The sequence below is a fragment of the Halichoerus grypus genome, chromosome 9 (genome assembly GCF_964656455.1).
Source record: "Halichoerus grypus chromosome 9, mHalGry1.hap1.1, whole genome shotgun sequence".
NCBI classification, from domain to species: Eukaryota; Metazoa; Chordata; class Mammalia; order Carnivora; family Phocidae; genus Halichoerus; species Halichoerus grypus.
In genome coordinates this window covers 55,399,163-55,414,268 of record NC_135720.1, presented here as the reverse complement: position 1 = coordinate 55,414,268, position 15,106 = coordinate 55,399,163, and the positions used below count along the sequence as shown (strand labels likewise).

The 15,106-nt window shown below is 39.4% G+C and overlaps 1 long non-coding RNA gene across 2 annotated transcripts in view; it reads right to left on the bottom strand.

The window, feature by feature from the left end:
• LOC144378968 (uncharacterized) overlaps positions 1-13,107 on the bottom strand; it is a 489,245-nt gene extending 476,138 nt beyond the window's left edge. The window contains exon 1 of one of the 2 annotated variants that reach the window (XR_013440914.1): positions 13,051-13,107. This is a non-coding gene — a long non-coding RNA (uncharacterized LOC144378968). The remainder of the gene's footprint in view (positions 1-13,050) is intronic. The other variant, XR_013440916.1, reaches the window with a different exon arrangement.
• Positions 13,108-15,106: the final 1,999 nt, after the last annotated feature.

Here is a 15,106-nt window from a genome sequence, read left to right as displayed (position 1 = left end):
AATTGTAGCCCCAACAATCCAAAGTTTAGAAATCCATATACTGTGCACCAGAGGAAAGTCTGATAATCTGTTTCTAATTTACCAAGAGAAGCCTGGGTCATAGTACTAGACCAAAAGGAGTAGAGGGTAAGATCCACCCTCAGAAAGATCTAAAACCCACATGACCAGATGTTCAATAAATACACAGCTACAGCAGAGATTCTGGAATCCTGTCTGTCAGAAAGTCTTTCACCAGTAGTCACTTCTTTTGGTTAAAAAACAGAAACACATCCATTGCCTCCAGGAGACTGCTACCAAATAATCCTATATTACCTGGAATGGTAAGAAGAATGGCATCCTGTTAACTGCCTATGAGTGGATTGGATGTTAAAAAGCTGTGCTGTCCATTACTGTGGCCACTGGGCACATATGGCTATTAAGTACTTATAATGTGGCTGGTCTGAATTGAGATATACTATAAATGTAAAAACACACCAGATTTTGAAGACTTACTATGAAAAAAAGTGAAAAAAATCTCAATGATATTTATATTGATTCCATACTGAAATGATATTTTAGATATGTTTGGTTCAATAAAATATATTATTAAAGTTCATTTCACCTGTATCTTTTTATTCTTTCAATGTGGCTTTTTTAAATATAAAAATCTCAACTACATAATGTGGCAAGCATTATATTTCTATTGGACAATGCTGTAATAGAATATGAGTGAACTACTGCCTTATTGTGATGGTCAATTTTATGTGTCAAATTGACCAGGCCAAAGAGATGCAGATAGCTGGTAAAACATTATTTCTGGATGTATGTGTGAGGATATTTCTGGAAGAGATTTACGTTTGATTCAGTAGGCTGCATAAAGTATATCCACCCGCACCTTAGGCACCATCTAATCCACTGAGGACCCAAATGGAACAAAAAAAGGTGAAGGAAGGGTGAATTCTCTCTCTCTTCTTGAGCTGAGGCATCCATGTTTTCCTGCACTTAGACATCAAAATTCCTGGTTCTCAGGCCTTTGGCCTTGAACTGAATCCTACCACTGGCTTTCCCAGCTCTCCAGCTTGCAGATGGCAGATTGTGACTTCTAGGCTTCCATAACCACATGAATCAGCTCTTACGATAAATTTCTTCTCTAGCTATCTTTTTGGTTCTGTTTCTCTGGAGAACACTGACTAATACACTTATAGTGTATTAGTACATGAGATAGCATTCTGGGAGCAAGGAAATGTGAGGTCCAGAGACCAAGGGCAGTCTGGATATGTCCTCTCAAATGGTAGAGGTCCCTGTGCAAGGGGAGCACAGAGTTTGGGGAAGGAGGACTAATAGGAAGTAAACAACCATTTTCATCATTTTGCCTAGAACTGGGCCTTGGGAGATGGTACCAACTAGATATTCCAATGTGGTGTAATTATACTATGTGGTCACTAAAAGCTCTACTTCTGTGGGGTTATCAAGTAAGAGTATATTTTTCCCCATTTCTGCCTGCTGTTTGTATGATATTAATTATTTGTTTTCTCTTTTTTATTTTATTTTATTATGTTATGTTAGTCACCATACATTACATCATTAGTTTTTGATGTAGTGTTCCACGATTCATTGTTTGCGTATAACACCCAGTGCTCCATTCAGTACGTGCCCTCTTTAATACCCATCACCGGGCTAACCCATCCCCCCACCCTTAAGCTGTGACATATTCATTTCAGTCAGGATGAACTGTAAAAGCAAACTACTCTAAAATCTCAGTGGCTTAAAATAGCAAAAGTTTGTTTCTTCCTCAAGTCTACCTGGCCATCATGGGTACGTACAGCTCTGCTCCACTGCATACTCACTCCTTCTGTCTGGGACTTTACCAATCAAGCACCATGGCAGGGGGAGGAGAAGCATGGAGAACCACAGACTGGCTCTTAAATTTTCTGCTCAGAAGTGACACATGGCACTCCTACTGACATTTCACTGGCCACAGCAAGTCCCATGACCCTGAGTTCAATAGGGCAGGCATGTATAATCCTCCTATAGAACAAGTCCTGAGGTATAGAAATGAGACTACTTGAGAAAGAGTAATACCACTGTCCACACACTTAAGCAGTGGGGTCTTATGGAAAGATTGCACATATTTTGAAAAAGTTTGAACATACCCCTCTGCAGTAGGTTTTTTTGTTGCCTCCCTATTGTAGCAAGCACATTCTCTGAGAACTGCAACCTCCCTGACATTCATATCTTCCATCTTATTTTCAGATGACTGGACCAGGGACAAGCCCAGAAGCAGAGCTTAGATAGCGGAGAATTCTTGAATTCTAGTGTAGAATTTGGGTGGAGGTGACCATTTTTATCTATATGCACCACAGAGAAAAAGCTGGCACATAAAGAAGACGTAGCGAGAGATAACAACATAAGACCATGAGGGAGACAGAGGGATGAATGAGGTGTGGCCACCTTGGTCCCTGAATGTGTCCACTTACCAGCTCCAGCTCCAGCTCCAGCCCCAAGATACTTCAAAGCCAGTATTCATTACTGAGAGATGTCTTTTAGTAATACTGAGGGATACCCCATACGATACACTTTCTGTGGCTTGCTTCATTTGGGCTGCTTTCTCTTTGAGTAGATTACAGTAATACAGATGGTGGTTATGTATAGACTTTAGAGCCAAACTAACTGGGTAAGAAGCATGACCACATAGTTATGTGCAACTTTGGGCAAACCACTTTGTCTGGGCCTCCTGTATAAAATAGGGAGCTGGAGTGGTGGGGGGTGGGAAGGATGGGGTGGCTGAGTGATAGACACTGGGGAGGGTATGTGCTATGCTGAGCGCTGTGAATTGTGTAAGACTGATGAATCACAGACCTGAAGCTCTGAAACAAATAATACATTATATGTTAAAAAAAAAAAAAAGAAGATAGTAGGAAGGGAAAAATGAAGAGGGGGAATCAGAGGGGGAGATGAACCATGTGAGACTATGGACTCTGAGAAACAAACTGAGGGTTCTAGAGGGGAGAGGGGTGGGAGGATGGGTTAGCCTGGTGATGGGTATTAAAGAGGGCACGTACTGAATGGAGCACTGGGTGTTATACGCAAACAATGAATCATGGAATACTACATCAAAAACTAATGATGTAATGTATGGTGATTAACATAACACAATAAAATAAAATTTAAAAAATAAATAAATAAAAATAAAATAGGGATAGTGTCCATACATAATCTCATTGAGTGTCATGAGAATTTAATGAGTCAATATATATCAAAGATGCAATATAAAAAGTCAACCATTATTACCATATTATTATTACAGCCAAAAAGTTCAGAATACTTCTTCTGAGATAAGTTTCATAATTTTCAGCACCTACCGCATACAGTATCTCTTTCAGGACAGTTAATATCGATAAAGTTCTGTTAGATCTTCAAATTATTAGGTCATGAGGTACTCCCATTTCTCCAAATTGACTACACATGATCCAGATTCATCAAATACCTAATTATCACCCATGTTCTCAGCATAATACATCTGGACAAAGAAAGAGGGAAGATATACACCAACAATACTTGGCCAAAGTGTTCTTCACAGGGTTCTACTGTTCTTCAGATGGCAGCAGAAAGCTTTAGATAGGCATTCCAAACTCACAGAAGCATCCTTATTTATTAGCATTCTTCTAAATTAGCACTCTTAAGATTTGCCAATCATACATAAGAATTCTTTGGTTTTTTTGCCTTTTCAGAATGGCCTCTAAATTGAATTTATTCCAGGCATCCACATGCTCAAAACATATGGAAGAGAGGAAAAAAGGAATAGTGTTCCAAAAGATTCTTAAATTTTATTTCTAAAAGAAATATTTTCTTGTTATAGGATGTTCCTCAATATTTTCTCCTCTTGACTGAAAGAAAAAAATTCATTTATGGAATTTTTGCCCTATTGACATTAGTAAAAGAGGTTGATTTTTACTATTGACTATGAAGAATAAAAACTCAGTATTTCTTTCTTGGACATATGGACTTAAATATTAAGTCTCTGTTCTTGGAGAATGTGGATTCTAAATAGAAAAATAGGACAAATCAAGAAATGCTGTTTTAAATAAGAATAACTAGCCATTGGTAAGAGAAATTTTTCCCTAAGACCTTTAACTTCCTCAATTTGCCTTTCTCTATTCAACTAATGGTTTCAGAAATACTTTTTTCTCCTTTCCCCATTCTGCTTACCAAAGGCTCAGAGATTTCCTCCTGGCCCATCCTTGCATATATTATAGAAATGAAGTCTGCCAAACTTCTTTCAAGGAGGAGGTCTAGAACCCTTATGCAAGAGAAATATTTTTGGAAAAAGATGTGTCAAGTAGTCACTAGGATATAGGAAGAGCTTTCTGGATATCTGTCCTACCTTTCCATACCCGTAATCATACAATCTGCCTCCAGATAATGCTAATAACTCCATGAACACAAATACTCCAACAGGCAGTCCCAGTTCCATTGGATCATATCTTAAGATGCCCAATTACAAGGATAATCACAATTCTAGAAGATGATGTGAGGATTTACGAATTTGGATTGGATAGCATTCTACAGTCAAAGACCTAAAGGACACAACCACAAGAGCTGTACATAATCACATCAAGAAATGGAATTTAACCCTGTTTACAGAAGTCAGGAGAGAGTCTACTATCACTGCTGAAGAGCTTTCTTCTATGCAGGATATAAAACCCCTGATTTCTGCTTTCATCTAAATCTCAAGAGGTACCTACAATGTTCATGATAGGAGATATTCATTCTGCCCTCAGGTAACTTGGGACTTAAATTTGAGTGTCATTGCTGCCCAACTGTATCCTTCAAATATTGGTCATTTATTTACTTGTCTAATAATTTCTTCGACATTCAAATATGTTGGAATGAAAAGCAGAAATGAAGGCAGAATTTGAGTAGCATTCATACACGTGGACAGTTTAGGCTGAAAAATACATTCATATGTAAAACAGTCGAATGAATTTCTACACAGCTGAACCAGTGCACGTTACAGGTCACCTGTGAAATGAACACTTCCCAAATAATGGGCATTCGTGGCAAGTATTATTTTTCTTTTTATGTAAAGATAAAACCAGATAGTTTTGAATCCATGTAAGGGGCCAACTATTATGGTAATGTATGGTTAGGATATGTAATCCAAATGTTTCTGAATACAAAGTCTATGTTATTGGTGTCCCTAAGGCCTAAATGATCCTACAGTTATTTTCATAACTCTTTTTCTTTGCCAAAAACACCTTATCTATAAGAAAATCAATCAAGGAGGAAACTCTAAGTGGAAATTTTAGGTGCTACATAACCGGCAGAAAAGAGTAGTGAGGCAAAGATAACTAAGATAGAAGTAATAGCAACGGAAAAGCCTGGTCAGTCCAAGAGCTACACTGAAACTCCTATTATTCAGAAATTCCCCATGTTCTGATTGGACTTCCAAGAACAGCAATAGTTATCAGATTACTAGTGGTCTAGTTCAAAGGGCAAAACTGAGCCCTAACATAATCCCAGATCATTAAAGCTCACTGAAGCTCGCTCTCTCTCTCTCTCTCTCTCTCTCTCACACACACTCTCTCTCACACACACGCTCTCACACACACTCTCTCTCTCTCACACACACGCACACACACTAAAAGCTATACGGGGGAAATAAATACACATGCACATACATGCATATGTTTACCATTAAAGAAATCATATTCTCTCTTTTTTTTTCCCTTGCTATACACTCTTAATAGTATCACTTGCTTAATTGCTTTAAGAAACCTTTTGTACATTTTGTAAACGAAGCAGAAAGACTGGTATAATAACCCTTAAATCTGAAAAGGGTAAAATTCTAGGCTATTTTCCCACAGGAGTGTTGTTTCTTAGGCATTGCTTCTCAGTTATTCAATTAAACCAGAAGACAGAAAAGCACCCCATGCAGCACTTAGTCTAGCCCTCCTCCGGTATCCAAGTAAGCCTGGATATGCCAAGTTTCTGAGCAATTGATTCAGAACCAATTTGTGGCAAACAAATGCTCTCCCGCTACTTAGAGTGGAAAGATCTCTCCATGCACTTTTGTCTAGACAGTCTCGACTACAGGAATATAATGTGTTTGCTGGCCCTCCGGTGATTTATTAAATGCCAAATCCATACAGCACAGGCACTAAAGCTTAAGAAATGGAAAAATAGCTTACCCAGTGGACTTGTAATGACTTATTAAGATTATGTTGGCAGCAAGACTTATAACAGTATCAATAAATAATAGCGATCTATCAAATAACTTTGGTTGAAATGGTAATGTTTAGAAATATCCCATTTAAGGTGGGTGAAATGCATCCACCGGGGATTAGTGGCATGGAAAATATTCTGTGCCGTGATGTGAAAGAAACTCAGGCCCACTACAGTAATTCTGCTTGGAATTTCAGTTGCCTTTAAAAAATAAAAAGCAGGGGCACCTGGGTGGCTCAGTCGTTAAGCGTCTGCCTTCCGCTCAGGTCATGATCCCAGGGTCCTGGGATTGAGCCCCGCATCGGGCTCCCTGCTCAGAGGGAAGCCTGCTTCTCCCTCTCCCACTCCCCCTGCTGTGTTCCCTCTCTGCTGTGTCTCTCTCTGTCAAAAAAATAAATAAAATCTTTAAAAAAATTAAAATAAAAAATAAAAAATAAAAAGCAAAGCTAAACCCTCAACTAAAACTCAAGTTTAAAAAAAAACGGCACTGGCTAAAATCTGCCCAAGAAAAAACAGTGGCTTCTTATTACGGAAAATTTGGTAGATTTTCTTCATTTTCACAAATGAAAAATAAGATACCTATCATTTTTCATATTGTTCATTTTTTTTAGATTTTATTTATTTGAGAGAGAGAGCACCAGCAGGGGGAGCAGCAGAGGGAGAGGCAGGCTCCCCGCTGAGCAGAGAGCTCGACGGGGGGCTCGATCCCAGGACCCTGGGATCATGACCTGAGCCACCCAGGTGCCCCTATATCATTAATATTTTTAATATTTTCCTTTGATAATCCAATTAAAAACAGGCTCTCCTGAATTCCCTAAACAAATGTTAAATGCCAGCAGATATTTTCAAAGAATTATGATAGAAGGAGAAAAAGAAAGACAGAAAAAAAAAATTTGTTTCATGTCGAAAAGAAAGATCTCATTTGATAATAGAAATATCTTTTGACAGATGTTTGCTAAATAAAATTTTTCCATATCGTCAGACTCAAGATACTGTGTTGCCAGATATTTCTCACTTAAGCTCAGCTGTATAGCAATGAGAAAATTTTTAACTCTTTCTTTGCAAACCGTAAGATATACTTTTAAAAGGCCACATATTATATGTGAAACGTTACAGTACTTTCGGCAACAGAGGTTATTCATGCAGGTATTAACTCTTACTGATCTCTAATTTATAACACTATGAAAAGTGCTACGGCTAAGAAAACAGATGTTTATTCACTTTTTTGGGAGAGGTTATTCAGCAATAATGTAAAAATCCATGCATCTTTAGAAAAAAAAATGTTCTTTTGATAAACTTGATGCCACTAAGCCATTTTCTCAAAAATAATGTATGACTGATTTTCCCAAATTGTTCTTTTTAATATTTAAACATTCATTTATGCCCAAAAATTATAATGAGATATCTGACAGCTGTAAGATGTATATTATTTCTCTGAAGCTCTTCAGACTTTTCTCACAAAGAGAAAGAGCAAGCTGTTGGAGTGCCTTCCCTGCTGTCATTTCCTAGCTCCCATCGTCCATCGTAGCCTCACTCAGAGCACAAGCCTGGAAGACCTGGCCCCCGTTGCTCTTCATGAATGTGTCCTAGGTGGCAGGCACAAGGCACTTTGGAAATTGTTATTTTTTTTATTTGCTATTCCCAAGAGAAACCATTTAAGTGGTGACAATGAGGTTAAGTCTGTTTTCTAAGCTCACACTGATTAGTGGGTAAACCAAAAATTAAAACCATACCACGCTCCAAAGTCTATGTGGTTTTCAGCACTCCTCCACAAAATTAAGTCTGACCAACTTCAGAGCTTTTAAAACAGGAAAATTGTGTTGATTCAGGTATTTTAAATATAGGTGGTCATAACTAATACTTGGCTATTTTTTTTTCTGCTTTTAACAAAAGTTAACATCAGGCAACAACCATTTTAGTTTAATTTTTATATATTTTTTTAAGATTTTTTCATTTTTTAAGTAATCTCTACACCCAACATGGGGCTCGAATTCACAACCCCAAGATCAAGAGTTGCATGACTGAGCCAGCCAGGAGCCCTTAGATTTTATATTTTTTATATATTTTTTAAAGATTTTATTTATTTGAAAGAGAGGGGCGCCTGGGTGGCTCAGTCATTAAGCGTCTGCCTTCGGCTCAGGTCACGATCCCTGGGATCGAGCCCCACATAGGGCTCCCTGCTCCGCGGGAAGCCTGCTTCTCCCTCTCCCACTCCCCCTGCTTGTGTTCCCTCTCTCGCTGTGTCTCTCTCTGTCAAATAAATAAAATCTTTAAAAAAAAAAGAAAGAAAGAAAGAAAGAAAGAGAAAGAAAGAAAGAAAGAAAGAAAGAAAGAAAGAAAAGAAAGAAAGAAAGAAAGAAAGAAAGAAAGAAAGAAAGAAAGAAAGAAAGAAAGAAAGAAAGAGATCCTGGACAGGGGCAGGGGAAAAGGGAAAGGGAGAATCTCAAGCAGACTCCCCGCTGAGCACAAAGCCTGACACGGACGGAGCTCAATCCCAGGACCCTGAGATCATGACCTGAGCCGAAATCAATGCTTAACTGACTGAGCCACCCAGGAGCCCCTTAATTTAATTTTTAGAACTTTTGATTTTAAATTTAAATTGGGTTGAAATTTCAAAGGAGGGGTAGTATGTGCAGGGGCAGGCAACAATGTAACGTGTGTTCCAACATATTTTGGACTTTTATTAGGGATGATTTCAGTACTATATTTTTAAAGTGAAGTCTTTGGCATAATGTCAAATAATAAGAAAAATATGTAATTTGATAATTTAAAGGTAACAGCAGAAAAATCGGCATTCCTAGTGGAAACTGGTTCTGAATGTTATTTACTGGTTAACAAAGTTTGAACTTCTTTTCCTAGATTTGTCTGGAGGCTGAGATACCCACCAAGAATCCAGAACAACTGAACACAGACCCACGCAAGGGCACACCCGTCGTGTAAAATTTCCGAACATTTGGGGCAAGCAGAAAGAAGCAGATTTCAAGATAACAGTTAGGTCTCAACAACATCGCTAGAAAGTAATATAACAATACTTAGAAAATAATTCTCAGCATAGGATCCTATTCTTGGCCAAAAGGTGTGAGTATAGAATAAACGCATTTCCACATATGCAAATTCTCAATCTATTTATATTCTAAGCAAACTTTCTCACAGAGTTCCCACCCAAATGGAGGAATAAACAAAGATAAAGACTAGGGGCCCAAAAACCAGAAGATCCCTCCCAGGAGGGTAGTGGCGAGGGTCCCCAGGATGAAGGCTTCCCAGCACGCCAGCTGCACAGCAAGTCTGGAGAACAATCTGCTGAGACTAGAACAGAAGTCACCAGGAGAAATTTCCTTAAGAAGTAAAATTAATTGAACACATTCAGATTAAAAAATACACAAAACTTGGGGAAGTTTGAGGGTAAATTAGTGGGAGATATGAAAAAAAAGTAAGCAAACATAAAACCAATTTTCAATACAAGGAAATAAAAAATGGGAAGGAAAATTAATGATATTTTATATGCTCTCTAGCTCAGCTTTGATTAGTATTTGCATGCCTCTCAGAATGTAAACATTAAAAAATCAACAAGCTAAAATTAAGATGTAACCACATTTAGGACTTGGGGCAGGAAGGTTTCATGTGTGTTAGGAAGTTAAGGTTGCAATATTTAGCAAATAAAAATGCAGGTACAGGATACCTAGTTAAATTTTAATTTCAGATAAATAGGTAATAATTTTTTGTGTAAGTATGTCCCAAAAATTGTATGGATAGGGGTTGAAGAGGTGAAAAACAGCTATATCTTCATCTACAGCAGAAAGTCAAAACTGAAAAATGAGTACGTAGCATGATAAGCCAAGTAAGTAAGTACTACAATATTTGAAAATGTTTGCCATTTCTTTTAACAACTTTACTCTTTCTTTACACAAAGAATTTGATTATAATACCAACTGAATTGTTTAAATAGATCTGAAGCAAATAAGACAAAATGGTATAATTTGAAAAAGCAGGGTACTTAGGTGTTGGTTATATTAATCATTTTTCTGCTTGGGAACAATCAGAACCATCTAAGGAAATTTCAACAAATACTTAAAGACTCTTGTTTTGCCGGATTTCTATATTATTGGACTATTTGGGATTATGGTGGTGAATATTATGGAGGAGTTTGGAGTTATGTCTTTTATTAATTCGTTCATTTGACAAAGATTTATCATGTACCTATTATGTTGGGGAAGCAGATTACGTTACAGGAAATCAATTTGCTAATCACAAATATAGAGAGACAAACTCAACAACCATTATCAAAATTTCAGTCAGTTCACCACAGGAAGTGAGTCCTCCTCCCTGTCCCTGTCCTCAGAGATCTTACAGGCTTGTTAGCTCTCCAGCACAGGACTGGCATTGGAACTCCTTAAGGGCAGGAACCCACATTCACGAATCTTTGAGGAATCCTTTCTAGTCTAAAATAGCGTCTAGAACAGTATCTGAGGAATTTATGTAATTACCATTTAAATGATGCAGAGGTGATGTCAGTGAAAAGGAATGAGACATAGGGAACCCAGAGGACAGTCTGAAGAAACAAATGCTAGGACTTAATTGTAGACTAGGGGCAAGGAAGCCGGAAGAATCGAAGATGTAAGTCAGAGATCATGTAGCCTGGGAGCCTGGGAAACAGGGGTTCGCTGGAAGAGAAACAAAAATGTGGAAGAAGAGCCAGCTTTGGGGGAAGTTAAAAATTCAGTTTTATGCATATTAATTTATCTACCATACCTACGGCTCAGTGACAGTCATGCCTGAGGCACCTCACATTTTTAAAAATGTAAATGTGAAAAGCAGACAGGCAGTTCCTGATTTTTGTCACTTCAACTATCATCGATTTGATTTCTTGAAAGTCTCTTTTACACAACTGTATTTGACTTTCTGCCTCCTTCATAAGCTCATTTATCAGATGCAGCCCTCACTTTCAGGGGTTGTGGAAGATCAGTTTAGCCCAGCCCCGCCCCGGGGAAATCAGGGTTCAGCTCTTCTATGCAGGAGTGCCATCTAGTGGTCAGAGAATGTCACCTCAGGCTAGACTGCCCAAGGAATAAAGTGGGAAAGGGGGGGCGGGACGTTCTGATTTTCGTTCCAATTTCCAGGCACACTGTGGCAAAAACCCGTGCCTCTTATTGTCTAAATATGGCTGTGAGAGCATATCCAGTCACAGTACTATGAAGTACAACGTCTGCTTTTTAATGTATTCTTATCAAATTACATGGACGTGATCCATGGAGAGAAAAAATAAAATAGTATAGCTCTCTATCTTGTTTCATTTTTCACACAGTTTTTCATATTTGATGAAGAAATGGTATTTGCAGCCATAAATATAATTTGACTATCTTCGTATCATTAAGGAAAAGATTTACAAATACCTAGCTTGGAAATGGCTCACGTATAAATGGGTCGCTTTCCTTAGCTCTCTTAAAGTCGCTTTCTTCATTGGCTCTTCTATAGACCCCTAATACACTCTGAAGAAACATTAAGCTGTTTGATGCCCACAGCCCAAACTTATCTCTTTTCCTGAGATTGACCAGAACATTTTGTTAAACCTTTACAGATATTTATATGCATGTCTTATCTCCCTTGCTAGGCTATAAGCTTCTTGAAGCAGAATCCATTTCTGACTTAAGCATTAAAAGCTCCAAACAGCTGATTACCAAACAGTGTTTCTAATATCAGAGAGTCAAAGCATCATTTCAGAATCCCATGCAAAGAGGGAACTTCCTGGCCAGGAAATATGTGATCTGCACATACATGCAAAATTTTGCTCATACTCAAGAGACTTCAGTGGCCCCTTGAAGCCCATTCACATGCTGGTCCAGTTAAGAAATCCTGACCTAAAAGGAACTTCTGGAACACAGCCTATTTATAAGTCAGAGCATCCTGTGTACGCAGAGCAGGCCCATGCAGAGATACAGAGTAAAGCTTGTAAAAACTGACTTTCCCTACATTGTCATATCTACCAGGAAAAAAATCTGTTTGTGCTTATGGAGATTTTAGTAAAAGGCACAGTTGAAATTCCTCAAACTTGGGGGAATAAATAAAATGTGGAAATGGTCATCCAAACGTCCACACAGAATCAAGTCCCCTTCTTTGTCAGGATCCCAAGGAGGGCCTGCCACCATGCCCAGCCCCGCCCTTTGGTGCCCTCTGGCTTCCTAGCTTTTTGACCTAAGTGTAAAAGGAAAATCTTTCCCTATGTACTGAGCAATATTAGAATTTTTCCATAGTTAACACTTTCTCTCCCTTCTGTCTCTCTCTCCCTCTCCTCTCTCTCTCTCTCTCTAAGTGGGGAAAAATGTCCAAAAAGCAAAAACAAATGTCTTACTCTAAATCTGCCCATGGGTTTGCCCATGGAAGGCAAACCTGATAACTTTTGTTTCTACCTTAACCTTCCCTAAAACCCTCATCCTCATTTAAGAGCACTGAGCAGCTTTGTACCCCTCTTTCCTTCCAAGAAAAGAAGTAGATAAGAAAACTCAGTGAAATCTTGACCATATGCACAGGAGATTGTTATGGATTGAGAGGCCCACCCCCGGAGCAGTGAGGAAAGCTATTCCGGCACTTCACAAACTCCACGTCAGCACATCAATAACCCCAGATGCCTTGCTACCCGCTCTGTATGATCCTTCCTTCCTTGCTCATAGAAATAGAAGTGTCATCTCTCCACAGGAAAGTTTGATCTTCCACAGTGATTTCTCAATAAGGCTTTTAAAATATATATCTATTTTCACAGCACAGTCCAAATACAAGCATTTCATCTGAAGTTAGGCAAATAAAGTTTTGAGAGTTTACAGCAAGAAGAAATCAGCAATAAAACTTACTTACAGTTCTACATGTGGAGGAGAGAGACGATATGGAGGAAACATGAAATTCTGAAATAACTGAATCACATGACAGGAGAAATGATTCACCTTTGGGCAAGTACACTGCAGAGGGACCTCAATTTCCACATCTATTAAGGGGGCTGGAGCAGATCAACATCAGCACCGAAGTTGTCCGGTAGATGTTCATCTCAGAAACAGGGAAAGCATTCCTCATATCAGTGGCCAAGAAGAGAGTGGGCAGGCTGCTGATGAGGGTTGGACCGATCAGACACAACAGGTAAACCAGAAAGTAAACTGAGGCAGTCCCCAAATCACCTCAAGCAGGGATGATAGTCAAGATTGTCTCTGGTCATCATGACACTGGTACCACTGTCTTGGAACAACGTCCAGCCCATCCTAGCAGTTCAGCTCAGAAAGGAATGATCAGCAAGTGCCTTCAAAGAAAAGTACCACCTTAAAAAAAAAAAAGCAGGACTGCATATTGAGCCCTTAAAGATAGGGATTCTCAACTTGGGACTGATACTTTGGGTCGGAAAAATCCCTTGCTGTGGGGCTGCCCAGCGCATTGTAGGATGTTTAACACCATTCCTGGCCTCTACTCACTAGATGCCGGTTGCACTCCCCCACCTCAGCTATGACAACCAAAAAAGTGTCTCCCAACATTGCCAAATGTCCCTGGAGGCAAACTGCCCCTGTTGAGAACCACTGCTTTAGGAACACTTTTCATGACCACCTGATCAACTGAAACAACACCCTAATTCTACCTGACATCTTTTCCTATTATGCCTCTGGAACTTGACCGCATGGGCATCTCCCTCTTCTCTTAACCCTGACTTCAATTTGTCTTCACTCTGATCTCAATTTGCTCTCTGCCTGATGCTTTGGCCTTAGCATTTCAAACCATCCTTTGCCCCTAGCTTCACCTTTATCTAAGATTTAATGCACTGTGGGCAAGCTCTAGATCAACACCTCCTCTGGGCCTCAGACTCTACTTTTCCTTCCCCGTAAGCTCTACAGCCAAGATCCAACCATTTCTTTTGCTGCACAGCATGGTCGCCTGAGCCTCCAACCCTGAAACCCCAGAAGCCCAGTGCTCAGAACCCCTTCCCAAGACTGGGAATCAGCAAGAGCCAATTGAAGGGATAAAGCTGTTCGGTCTTTATTCCTGAAAACCCCAGAGGCTGACAGAATTGTTCTTCCCTTTCCTATACCATCTGCTAGGAAGATGGGGCAATGAGACAACCCTTCCTCTCTTGCCTGTGCAAGGTCCTAGAGCAGGACCCTCAGGGAGAGGACCCAAGTGCTTCTCTCCTCTCCCAAACACCCAGAGACCCAACCTGCTTTGTCCTCTGCTCAGCGGGGCTCTCTTCAGCTTTAAACTGTAGTTTTCCTATTGGTGGGTTCACTCTGCCAACCACACCCTCAGAAACCTCTCTGCACCACAGGGACAAGACCCCTGCCCTCAAAGGAATTCCAACTACTTTGCACCCTGTTCTTCTTTAGGAATTTCTACCCATGATGCAAGATTAATTATTCAAAGAGCCTTTCTTATGAGGTACTTCTCCTGAGGTTTCAAGTAAACACATTCCACATTACCAAAATGCAGCCGCACTGTGACTTGCTTAGCCAGATTCTCGAAGACATACTTCCTTAATCTCCCTTAACTCCCACTCTACTGAAAATGTTCTCTGCCACCTTTTCCTAACTGTGCCATTGATTGTGTAATACTGAGAAAGTTACTTAACTTCTTTCTGCTTCAGCTTCTATATCAATTGAAAAGGCACTAATAATTTTTGCTTCTTTTTCAGGTAGGTCTTTGGGTCTTAATAAGGCAGCATATCGAAAATGCAATGAATTCTACCAAGATGCCCAACAAAATCCCCCCAAAATATTTTCCTTCTCTGGATGGTTTACAAACAGGGCCTTCAATTCATACAGAAAATACACAGGATGTAAAACTGGTAGTGAAACTTTAATAGAATGACAATCTCCTTAGCCACCAGAGGTGTCAACAAGGATAAAGACTGGCATATGAAAATGAGGAGTTCTCCATGGGT